The 13,768-nt window shown below is 34.9% G+C and overlaps 1 pseudogene; it reads left to right on the top strand.

Annotated features, from left to right (window-relative positions):
- The first annotated feature begins 7,801 nt into the window (after positions 1-7,801).
- The window catches only part of LOC140919977 (uncharacterized), an 8,829-nt pseudogene continuing 2,862 nt past the window's right edge, over positions 7,802-13,768 (top strand).

Here is a 13,768-nt window from a genome sequence, read left to right as displayed (position 1 = left end):
AGGGTGAAAAAGAAAATCGTTTTCATTCCTCTTCTGTTTTGTTATTGCTTTGTTGCTATTGTTCTTGCTATGTCGTTTTCGTTCTTTTCTTGCTCCGTTCAACATCATTTTGTTCTGTTCTTGTTCAACATCGATATATTTTTGCTCTATTGTTTTCGTTCTTCTTTTGACTCTGTTTTGTCTGCACTGTTCTCTATTTTGTTGATTATTATTAGAACTTTATTTTGATGTTGGGTTTTGGTTATTTAATATGATCACCCCTTTAATTTTGTGTATTTTGCTATTTTTTAAAAATATTTTTATATACTGTTTGTATTTTATGTTTAGTTTATATAATGTGTTTTGGCATTCACAATAACAGTCATCCCGCTATCCCATTTTTAGGATTCGGTTGAGATTGACAACATAGATTGAAGGATAATGACTTAAATGATATTAGTTTGATAAAAATAAGAAAATTATAAGTATGTATATCGAATTGAATAGACAACAATAAGATTATTGTCTTATTTATAAATACAAAGAGAGTCACAAGATATTATTTTAAAATAACATTGTCGATCGTCTTTAAATTTTTTTACGAATTTGAAGTGCTGGTACATAGTTTATAAATCCACAGTAGAACTCGTCTTGTTATAGTATTAAGTTTTTTTTGGGTCTAACATAGTATTAAGGGCATGATTCTTTTTGATTGTAAATGTATTGGGCCAATGAATAGTTAAAGCCCATTACTTAGTCATAGAAAGAAAAATTTATTCTTTGTTTCAAGTTTTTGCATAATGTAAAGCATTCTTATATTTTTTAACTTATCTATTTTATGTATTAATTTGTTAATTTTTTGAATTTTAATTTATGATGAGTTTATTAATTATAATGAAGTTTAGCTTTATTTGTTTATTTATTTATTATTATTTGGTTCAACCATAGTTCAAGTGGATGAACCAATTAAACCATGACCTGCATGCAAGTACTGGGTCCAGTTTTTAAAACATTGGCTTATAGTAGAATTTGAGAAATGAAGGTTTAAGGCATGACCGTAAATAGATATGACTATATCTTCAGCTTCTCCAATGAGCGACAAGATCTTGAGGGAATTTTAGTGTCACATATTGCTCTTGGGTGTATTCTTTTATTCTTCTTCGGGGAGGAAAGAAATCTCTACTAGGTCAATTTATTTTAGAGAGAGTTGAGAATAGATAAGGAAGAAGAGAGTCTAATAAGTTCAAATGTTTGTGTAGATTCTAAAGTGTCCATATATATATTTATCAGTATTCCTCGTTTCTACTTTCTATCTATATTACATATTCATTAACACACTTTTTTCGTATTAGGTTCTATGCCAAAGCTAATATTGTAGGAAAAGAAGAAATAAAACCACTAGATTTATAATTAATATAATAAAATTAAAAAATATTAAAATTATATTTTCTACAGAGAGAAGTTTATAATTTTTAATATTTAAAAAAATATTGAATATATTGAATATGTACATGTATATAAAATTTAAAAATATCAATAACATTACTAGCGGGATGAGTTCAAAGTGCAGAGTAAATATCAACGCCTCAAACCCGTCTCCGCTTTCGAGTTTTAGTTATGGTAAAAACTCACACTCACCCTCAATCAAATAGAGTTTTTCTACTCACGACGAATTTGGCTGGATATCCACATATGATATGAATCAATTTTAATAAGAATTAATTATACTATATAGTCATACACATCGCACAATTCGTTGATAGAATATATAGTTCGTTATTGTGTGAATTTAAAAATTTGTTGAAGTCCCACATTGAAAAAAAATATTTTTTGTAAATTCAAGTGGAAAGAAACTCGTTTTTTTAAAATTCAAGTCCCACATTGGAAATAAATATTTTTTTATAAATACAAGTGGAGAGAAATATGTTTTCTTAAATTCAAGTCATTGAAAAGAATTTTTTTGAAGTCCCACTTTAAAAAACTCTCATATTTTGAGTAGTTTTCAATGATGTAAATATTAAAGTCTCATATTGGTTAGAAAGCATATGTGAATTTGCTTCCATAATTATATAATGAGTTTCGAACTATTGTGAAAAGTACACCAAATTTTTAAACTTTCTCTTTTCTCCGTTTTATATTTTGCTCGTCTAATTTTCGAGCCACTTCTCCCCTTTCTGTCCCTTCGATATTTTAAAGTAGTTTTGTACCGTTGTCCCTTCGATTTTTGAGCGGTTGTTATACCATAGTCCATTCGATTTTTAGAGCGGTTGTTATGCTGTAGTCATTTCGTTTATTTTGAGCGGTTGTTATACCGTAGTTCTATTAGTTTCTAGAGCGGTTATTATGCCGTAGTTATGAGTGGTCATAGTATTATATTGTGAGTGACTTTAATCGTCATATTGAGAGTGACTTTAACTGCCATATTAAGGGTGTAATTCTAGATTTTCTAGGTGTAGTGGAACTTCAATACAATGAATTTGTGCTGTTTTATTCTGTGGACTTCGTGATTGATAGTTTGCCTTGCTCAATTTGAGAAGTGTCGCGAAACGTATTAAAGAGAGCGATCTATTCTGCAATTCAACCTAATAATATCTTCGGTGACATAAATTGTAATTTTTAAATAGTTTTTTGAAACTCAAAGATAACCATTTTAAGGCCTTTCTTTCTACCATGTCAACCAAAGAGATTACTGGATTTGGTTCTGTTGCCTCTGATTTCAATAAACTCTTTCAGTTTGAAGCAAACAAAAAAATATAAAAAAGTTAAAGAATTAACCCAGGGGAGAATAATTATAAGAATTTTAATATTCTTAAGAGACTTTCTGAAGATTTGTATAACTACTACTGTTCCAACAATACTGCTAAAGATATTTGAGATGTTATGAATAAGTATGTTGTGAGCTGCTATCCAGAGTATCAGCTGACCGATATCACATCTGTGGAGGCCCACTCTTGGAAAATTCAGAAGATAACTCATGAGATCATTTATTAAGGTACGCCACTCATGGTATATTTAAATTTAAATGTTGAAGTTAAAATATCTTCTTCCGTTTGAATGTTGAAATCAATAAAATATATCTTTCTAGTTGCGTATTGTGTGATTTGAATTTTGATATGTTAGACTATGTGATGTGAACACATCTGATTTCAAACTTAAGTAACTTGTGCTTAATTTCAAAGTTATTTTTAAATAATTTTGAAAAATGTGATTTTTGTAGTCAAGTTAAAATAATAAATAGTTCAGATATTTTGTGGATTAAAAATCAACTTCAAGATTACTTTGTAAGCTATTCCAGTATTACAATTTATTGTGATAATACAAATGCTATAAATTTGTCTAAGAATCCAATTCAGCATTCTAGATCAAAACATATTGAAATAAAACATCATTTCATTCGTGATCATATCAATAAGAAAGATATTGAATTAATCTTTGTTGATACTCAAAATCAACTTGTTGACATTTTTACAAAGCCTCTTGTCGAGGATAGTTTCAATTTGATCAAAGACAAATTGAAAATTATAAGAAATCCAGAAAATTCTAGATAAATTCTGCTTCTGCAGAAAACAGAGAACGTTTATCAGTCTCCTTTTTGTGACTCATCATTTTCCGTTCTGAAAAAACCAACAGTTTTCTTTTCCCTCTCAAAATCAAAAAGACAAATCTTGACATTTAATACACATGCCTTTTTGTCTAAAGGTAGAGTGTTGACACATACACTCTTCAATCCCCCAAAATGCTTTTCCTTTTTCCCTAGGTATAAACAGTTTCTATTGGGCAGCAAAGTCATCATTATTCTCCTCTTTTCTTTTCCTCTCCTCAAGTCAGACAATCTGCTATTGTCTCTCTCATCCCTTCATCTCCTTTTTGTTTCCAACAACATTGCCTTTCTCTCTAAATACCAGTGTTACTATTTATTTTCTTCACTCCTAATCTTCCAGCCACATAACAACTATGACACGAACCAAACAATCAGCACACAAAAATGCATCTCCCTGCACACCATACTCTTCATCTTCTTCATACGAATCTGTGGAGTGCTCACCTTCTCCACCACCTCGACCAACACCACCACACACCTCTCCTCCTTCTAACACCTGTCAAGAAATCCTTAATCTCATCCCTCTGTCTACTTTTCTTCCACCATTGTATACTCGCCTCACACCAAACATTGCTCAAGTGCCTCCACATTTACGCACTCAAACTACTCCTCCACGACGCTCCATGAGAGTTCAATCTGGAATTGGAACTTCAAAACCTTTGAACCCTAAACCCCATTACTTCATCATCTCAGATTCTGAGAGTGATGATTGCTCTGATTCTTGCCCTCCATCAGCAACAACACCATAAAATACTCCAACATCCACATCTGAAAAGACACCAACACACACTAAACCTACCACACCTTCCAAATCTGCTTTCTCTCTGAACCCTCACAATCAACTCCCCCACACCAAAAACGAAGATTGATCAATAAAATTGTCTCCCCTCCTACCAAACAAAATGAACCCCTCTCTCAACCCAAACCACAAACCAAACCCACACAATGACCATTGCTCAATACCTTGCTCGCAAAAAACTTCCAAATCCTCAGAAAAGAAAAATTCTTGCCCCTAAACAAAACCTAAAAAACTGTCAGAAACCCATCTCTCCAGAACATTCTCCACAATGTTCCCCACCACGAGAACGTTCTCCTGCTCACTCAGTCCCTCCTCCAGAATCCTCTCCCCACCCACAATCTTCCCCACAAACACACACCAAACATTCTCCATCTCCTCAGTCTTCTTCTACTTCCACTTCATCTGCCTCTGAACCGTCTCCTCCCTCTAAGAAACCCAAACAAACTACTCCTCCTCTGATTTCCCCTGACAAATCTAAACTTTTCAATGAAAAATGGGCTCGACGCCTAGTTGGGATTGGACGAGTCTTTGTTTTTGACAATCTCGTTGTTGACGGCAATGCTGTTCAGCAACACACTGATGCTCTTGGATGGAAATCCTTCTTACAAATATCTGAATCTTATTACCTAGATGTTGTCCGTGCATTTTATTGCAATGCCAAGACATTTGCTGACAAATCTCTATTCTTTTCTACATTTAAGGGTGTGGAGATCAAACTGACTCCAGACATTCTGGACTCCATTCTTCAGTTACCCACAGAAGGTCCATCTGTTTTTGGTGACCACTGGTACTCAGCCTTGAATCTTCGCAAGACTGAAGTCTTATCTGATCTGTTTGAAGAAGACTCCACCCGTTACTTGTCCACATATCTTAAGTCCCTTCCTAAAGTGTTTAATAACATGTGCCAACATACTTTGATTCCTCACTGTGGAAGTCCTGAGTATGTCTCTGATAATGACGCCTTGCTCATCCATCATCTCCTCAACTGCATTAGACTGAATTTACCCTATGTGATTCTCTAGCACATGATTTGTGCAGCCACCAAAGACTACATGAAAAATACTGTGCCTTATGGCATGGTCCTGACTAAGGTCTTCAGGTACTTTGGAGTCTCATTTGCGTCTGAAATATCTATGATCAAAATCTCAAAATTTTCCACCAAAAATCTCTCTCACATGCGCAAAACCTCCTCTGCTCAAACGCATACTCCTCCATTCTCCTTTCCCACCTCCTTAAAACGCAAACGCTTAGCAGGTAGACGACCTACTACAAACCCTGTTCCATTCTCAACACATCCTACTGATCCTGAGGAAAACACAACAAAAATCCCAACACCAGAACATTCTTCACCAAATCTAGAATGTTCTCCACCACCTCCAGAACATTCTCCAGAAAATATCCAAACTCCTTCAAACCTCTTTCCTCAAACATCCACCATACCATCCTCAATTATTCCCTCTTATTCTCAAACACTTCACTCCCCTACTCACGACTTTGGTAACTTCCTATCTAATCCACATTTGTCTACCATGTCTCCACTGTTTGTCTCCCCTCAAAAAACTAGCTTTTTCATTTTCGGCATCAGTCAGTTTTTAAACTTTCCAGCAACTATTGGACCCTCTAACACATCTATTGGTCCCTTACCCTCTGTCTCATCCTCCTTTGCCTCTTTTCCATCCATCTATACAACGCCTATTCCATCCAACACTGTTGTTGCTACCACTTCTCAACCCTCTACTCACCTTCACTCTTCTCCTCCCTTAACTGAACCCTCCAACTCTGACATCATGGCTGCTCTTCAGATCATAATGGCACGACAAGTTCAGCACGATGAAGAAACTGCTCTATTGAGAACTTGGCTGACAGACCACCTTGTTGAGACAAACTCTATATTTTATGTTTTGATGAAAATAAATAAAGGTTAATTAAGAATGTTAATTATGATTCTAAATGTTATGTTAATTTAACTTGTGTTTTTGAGTGGATTTAATTAAGAGCAGAATCAAGCAAATACAAGAAAAGACAACAACAAGATCATTCTACATCATAACAGAGAATGATCTTCAGCTTCAACAAAATTATCCATCACAGCAAGTTGGTCAAATCTTTTCTATCCCTGTGATAAAAAGTCCGCTCTGGAAATCATTCATATCTAATAAGTACACGGCAAGGAACAAGTACGAATAATCCAAACTCAAAAAGGTTATTTGATCGCAAAGATCAAAGGACTCAAAGACAGACAAAAATCATGACGATCTGCATGCTCCAAAATTCAAATGTCAAGAAAGTTTGATCAATCTGGGCATATGACAAGACAATAACAAAAAAAATCCAGAACGTTTAAAACGGGAACTCCAGAATGATTTTTGAAGCTCAAGAAAGTTTAAACTGTTAAAACCAAGAACGTTAATCATTCTCCGTTTTCTGCACATCAACAGCAGCTTTGCATTCTCTCTGTTTCAGTCTGCAATTCGTTTCTAATCTTCTCCAACCTTCTCTAGCTACACTCAAGACTCAAGACAGATAATGTACCATCCAAGATCAATGAAGAAACGTCAAGGAAAGGACATAAATGCTTTAAATGCTAAAACATTAAAAGTCAAAAAAACTATTTCAAAGAAGGATTATTTTTATTCTAAAAATAATGTTTCAGTAAAAAAAGCAAAGTCTCTCCAACAGCTCTTGTACCTTCATTCAAGTACATCTACAGCCTATAAATAGAAGGCCATTATCCCAGTTCTCAGCAAGAAATTCAAGTGCTAAGTAATCAACAATATACAATTACACTTAAGTTTGAAATTCTGCAAAAACAGAGGCAACATCACTTTCTGCAATTCGCGAAACAGTCACTGCTGCTAATTCATATATCAGCTGCGAAATTGTCATTAGATACTCTGTAAAGAATCTATTCTCAAACAAGAGTTGAGCAATATCAGATTCTGTCAAATTCAATCATTTGTAAAAACTCAAACTATAAGAGTTTCTTTATAGTTTGTTTAAGATTGCTTCCTATCAAGGTTAGATAGGAGTTGTGATTGCTTTCTGGGTGGAAAGTAATTAAGAAAGAAATAGATCAAGGTCGATCTATTCTAGGTGTTGTAAGATTAAGAAGGTTCTTCATTTTAAACACTTAGTGGAAAATCTCACAGTGTGAGGACTGGACGTAACCCACGTTGGGTGAACCAGGATAAATCTTTGTGTGGTATTCTCTTTCCTTTCTCCTTCTTTATTATACTGCATTAATCATTTAAGATAAAATAGAAACTGATTTTCTGCTAATTAAGGAACGTTCTCTGTTTTATAACATAAACCAAGAACGTTCTCCGTTTTCTGTTTCATAACCAAGATCATTCTTGAGTTATTTTCTTAAGTTTTAACAGGAATTTTTAAAAGGCATATTTACAAATCAAACCCCCCTTTCTTGTAAATCGACATTGTTACTTCAATTGGCATCAGAGCTCGGTCTCTAAAAAGTTCAAAAACACCTAACAAGTGTTAGAGAAAAGATCTAGAAGAATGTCGAAAGCAAAATACATTGTTGAAGGAGGATCCTCAAATCGACCTCCATTCTTTGATGGATCAGACTATTATTTTTGGAAAAACAAAATGCAGTTGTTCTTAAAATCTCAAGACACAGGAATGTGGCGCATCATCACAGATGGAGATTTCACACCAAGGGTTGATCAAGATGACTCGAATTCTGCTCTAAAAAAGGAAGCAGATTGGACAGCAGAAGATAAAGCTAAGGTACTTCTAAACTCTAAAGCTCAATTATTCTTATCATGTGCTTTAAGCAGGGAAGAAAGTGAAAGGGTAGATGAATGCACAACTGCAAAAGAAGTCTGGGATACATTGCAAACTCACCATGAAGGAACAAGCCATGTCAAAGAAACAAGAATAGACATTGGTATAAGGAAATTCGAACTGTTTGAAATGCAAGAAGGAGAAACCATTGATGAAATGTACTCAAGATTCACCACAATAGTAAATGAAATGCGTTCTCTTGGCAAAGCCTATACTGTGCAAGAAAGAGTAAGAAAAATCATGAGGTGTCTCCCAATCATTTGGAGACCAATGGTGACAGCTATAAGCCAAGCCAAGAACCTTGAGTCACTGCCTCTGGAAGAACTAATTGGAACTCTAAGAGCTCATGAGATAGTATTGCAAGAAGACAAACCAGTCAAGAAAGGAAAGGCAATAGCACTGAAAGTCTCTCAAGAAAAAATCACAGTTCCAGTTGAAGAGGAATCAGAAGAGAATGAACAAGGAGAGGAAAGGCAATAGCACTGAAAGTTTCTCAAGATAAAATCACAGTACCAGTTGAAGAAGAATCAGAAGAAAATGAACAAGGAGATGCTGATGAAATTGCGCTTCTCACTAGAAGAATACAAAGAATGATGAGAAGAAGAGATCAAATCAAAAAGGGATTTCAAAACAGAAATCCTAAAACAGAGATTGACAAGAGTCAAGTCACATGCTTTGGATGCAACAAATTGGGACATTAAGTCACATGTTTTGGATGCAACAAATTGGGACATTACAAAGCAGAATGTCCATCAAACAGAATGTCCAAAACGATTTCCCTTCAAAAAGAAATCAATGATGGCAACATGGGATGATTCAGAGGAATCAGAAACTGAGGAAGAAGAAGAAGAAGCCAACATATGCTTAATGGCAAAAATAAAGGAATATAAGGTAATAAATTCTGAACCGTGTCATTTATGTCAACAAATGGGAAATGAATTTGATAACTTGTTAAATGACTCAAATCTTCTTATTCAAAAATGTAGTTCTCTGAAAGAACAGTTTTATAAAGAGAAAGAAAGAAGTCAGGCTGAAAATAATCTGTTACAAAAAATGATTCAAGAATTGAAAGAAACAAAAGTTTTTGAAAGTGAAGAATGTCAAGAACGTTCTGCGCCACAAACGGAGAACGTTCAACTTAGAAATGAAAATGAACTTCTTAAAATAGATTTACTAAACTTCATTAAAGCCACTGAAACTTTTCACAACATCATGGGATCTCAAATAGAAATTTTTGATAAAGCTGGTCTTGGTTTCAATCAAACCCAAAAAACCAAACTCTATGAAAACTTCTTTGTCCCAGAAAGAAAGGAAGAAAAATGCAAGACTAGATGCTCATATTGTAAAAAACTTGGACATCTGGAATTTGCTTGCTACTTTAGAAAAAGGGATGAAAAAATTGAAAGAAAGAAGTTTTTTAAACAGGAGAATCATCCTGTCAAAATTGTGTCTAAGAAACAGCAAAACGGAGAACGTTCTCCAGTTTATCTCCCAAACGGAGAAAGTTCAAAATTACAAGTTGAACGTTTCAAAAACTCTTTTAAACCAAAGTTCAACTCCTCTAAATCTTATGTTGTTAAACCCATTTCAAAATCAACAACTAACAACACAGCTATTTCCAAAACAAAAATGATATACCACTTAAAAATTAACTCTCAAGGACCCAAAACAAAGTGGGTACCTAAGACTGAAATGATATCACTTGCAGGTTGGTTTTCAAAATACAAAGAGAAAGCCTTGGTTCTTGGAAAGTGGCTGTTCAAGGCACATGACAGGAGATAGAAACTGTTTCATAACCTTCAGCAAGAAGGATGGTGGTTCGGTCACATTTGGGAATGATGATCAAGCTCAAATTAAGGGTAATGGAACCATTGGTAAGACAAACTCTGCTCAAATAAATGATGTTCAATACGTGGAAGGATTAAAACACAATTTATTAAGCATAAGTCAGTTATGCAACAATGGATGCAAAGTCGTTTTCAAGCCAAAGGTATGTGAAATCAAGAAAGCTAAAACTGGAAAAATTCTGTTTTCTGGAAAGCGAAAGAAAAATTTATATGTTTTATATCTTGAAGAATTACCTGATGAATCATGCTTTATATCAATCAATAAAGATAAATGGATCTGGCATAAAAGGGCTGGACATATCAGCATGAAAACTATTTCAAAAATCTCCAACCTTGATCTTGTTAGAGGTTTACCAAAACTTAATTTTGAGAAAGACAAAATCTGTGAAGCTTGTGCAAAAGGTAAGCAAGTCAAGAGCAGCTTTCATACAAAAGATTTTGTAACAACAAAAAGAACTCTTGAACTACTTCACATAGATTTATTCGGCCCTGTCAAAACAACAAGTCTAGGAGGAATGAAATATGGTTTTGTTATTGTTGATGATTTCTCAAGATTTACATGGGTTCTGTTTTTAAAACAAAAAGATGGTGCATTTGAATCATTTAAAACATTTTGTAAAAAGGTGCAGAATGAAAAGGACTCCAGCATCATCTCTGTAAGGAGTGATCATGGAGGAGAATTCATAAATGCCTCATTCAAAAGCTTTTTTGATGAACTTGGTATATCTCACAATCTTTCATGTGCAAGAACTCCACAACAAAATGGAGTTGTTGAAAGAAAGAATAGAACACTACAAGAAATGGCAAGAACTATTTTAGAAGAATCAAATGTTGAAAGGTATTTTTGGGCAGAAGCCATAAACACTTCTTGCTATATCTTGAATCGTGTATCTATCAGAAAAATCATCAACAAAACTCCATACGAAATCTGGAAAAACAGAAAACCAAACATTTCTTACTTTCATATTTTTGGTTGTTACTGTTACATTCTAAACAACAAAGATCCTATTGGAAAATTTGATGCAAAATCCGATAAAGCGATCTTTCTTGGATACTCAACCGAATCTAAAGGTTATAGAGTGTTCAATTTAAGAACTAATGTTGTTGAAATTAGTATGCATATATTGTTTGATGAGTTTGATGATCTAGATATAAGTAAAAAGGATGAGGAAGAAGAAACTCAAAATGAAACACAGCAGGAAACAAGTCTGCAGAAAACAGAGATTGATAAACAATCTCCGTTTCATTCTCCACCAAAAAGCTGGAAAACCATTGGAGATCATCCTCAAACTCAGATCATTGGAGACACAGCTGATGGAATCCGAACCAGAAGATCATTCAAAAATGATGACGACAGCATGGCAATGATATCTCAGATTGAACCAAAGTCAATCAAAGATGCTATTACTGATCAATCTTGGATTAACGCCATGAAGGAAGAACTTCTACAGTTTGAGAAAAATGAAGTTTGGACTCTAGTACCAGATCCTTTAGATCAAACTGTTATTGGCACTCGATGGGTATTCAGAAACAAGCTTGATGAAGAAGGTAAGGTCGTGAGAAACAAAGCAAGATTAGTAGCTCAAGGCTACAATCAACAAGAAGGTATAGACTATGATGAAACTTTTGCTCCAGTTGCAAGGTTAGAAGCTATTCGAATACTTCTTGCATATGCATCTCATAAACTCATCAAACTGTTTCAAATGGATGTGAAAAGTGCTTTCTTAAATGGTTTTTTAAATGAACAAGTGTATGTAAAACAGCCCCCAGGTTTTGAAAACCAAGCAAAACCAAATCATGTTTTCAAACTTACCAAAGCTCTTTATGGCTTAAAACAAGCACCAAGGGCATGGTATGAAAGACTGAGTTCATTTCTGATCGAGAACAATTTTCAAAGAGGAAAAATCGATACTACCTTATTTAAGAAAACTGAAGGAAATGAATTACTCATTGTTCAAGTATATGTGGATGATATCATTTTTGGATCAACAAATGAAAAACTATGTGAAGATTTCTCAAAACTTATGCAAAGTGAATTTGAAATGAGCATGATGGGGGAATTAAGATATTTTCTTGGTTTACAAATCAAACAATACGAAAAAGGCATTTTTGTTTGTCAAGAAAAATATATCAAAGATCTGTTGATCAAATATAAAATGAATGAGTCAAAAATTATGACAACTCCCATGCATCCATCCACTTCCTTAGAAAAAGATGAAAATGGCAAATCTGTCTCTGAAAAAGAATATCGTGGAATGATCGGTTCTCTGCTATATCTAACTGCTAGCAGACCAGATATTGTGTTTGCAGTAGGATTATGTGCTCGATTTCAATCAGCGCCAAAAGAATCCCACTTAACTGCTGTTAAACGCATATTTAGATATCTCGTTGGAACAACTAATCTTGGTCTTTGGTATAGAAAAGGTTCCCATTTTGATATTATAGCATACTGTGATGCTGATTATGCTGGAGACAAAGTTGAAAGAAAAAGCACAAGTGGAGCATGTCAGTTCTTAGGCGAAGCATTAATCAGTTGGTCATGCAGAAAACAGAACACCATAGCACTATCCACAACTGAGGCTGAATATGTGTCAGCTGCAAACTGCTGTTCACAAGTTTTGTGGATCAAGAACCAACTTCAAGATTACTCTGTAAGCTATTCCAATATTCCAATTTATTGTGATAATACAAGTGCTATAAATCTGTCTAAAAATCCTATTCAGCATTCTAGATCAAAGCATATTGAAATAAAACATCATTTCATTCGTGATCATGTCAATAAGAAAGACGTTGAATTAATCTTCGTTGATACTCAAAATCAACTTGCTGACATTTTCACTAAGCCTCTTGTGGAGGATAGTTTTAATTCAATCAAAGAAAAACTGAGAATCATGAAAAATCCAGAAAATTCTGGTTGAAATCTGCTTCTGCAGAAAACGGAGATCGTTTATCAGTCTCCGTTTCGCGATTCATCATTCTCCGTTCTAAAAAGGCAACAGTCTGCTTTTCTCCCTCAAAATCAAAAAAGACAAATCTTGGCATTTATTACACGTGCTCTTGTGTTTGAAGCTAGAGTGCTGACACATACACTCCCCAATCCCCCAAAATGCTTTTCCCATTTTCCTAGGTACAAACTATTGGGCAGCATACTCATCATTACTCCACCTTTTTCTCTCCATCTTCTCAAGTCAGAAAACTGTTTCTCTTCTCACCTTCTTTTCCCCAAAAGCTGGAATAATCTTTCTCTTTCTCTAAACCACGTCTACTGTTCATCTTCTTCCTCTAAAAAAAAACAATCACGGCTCGAACCAAACAGTCTGCACGAAAAAATTCCTCTCCCTGTACACCACCCTCTTCATCTTCCTCATACCAATCCAGAGAGCGTTCTCCCTCTCCACCACCGCGCCCATCACCACCACACACATCTTCTGCCTCTCCCTCCTCTCACACTAGTCAAGAAGTTCTAAACCTCATTCCTCTGTCTACCTTTCTTCCACCACTATTCACTCGTCCTACACCAAACTTCGCTCAAGTGCCTCCCCATCTTGGCACTAGAATCACTCCTCCATGCCGCTCCATGTGTGTCCAGTCTGGTATTGGTACATCGAAATCCATGAACCCTAAACCACATTATTTCATCATTTCAGACTCTGAGAGTGATGACTCTTCTGATTCGTGTCCCCCAGTAGCAAAATCACCAATACAAACTGAACCACAAAGAAACACGATGCCCACAGC

Source organism: Cicer arietinum, chromosome 4 (genome assembly GCF_000331145.2).
Source record: "Cicer arietinum cultivar CDC Frontier isolate Library 1 chromosome 4, Cicar.CDCFrontier_v2.0, whole genome shotgun sequence".
In the NCBI taxonomy this organism is placed as follows: domain Eukaryota; kingdom Viridiplantae; phylum Streptophyta; class Magnoliopsida; order Fabales; family Fabaceae; genus Cicer; species Cicer arietinum.
Note: the sequence above shows the minus strand (reverse complement) of the source record. Positions and strands in the feature narration are given on the sequence as shown.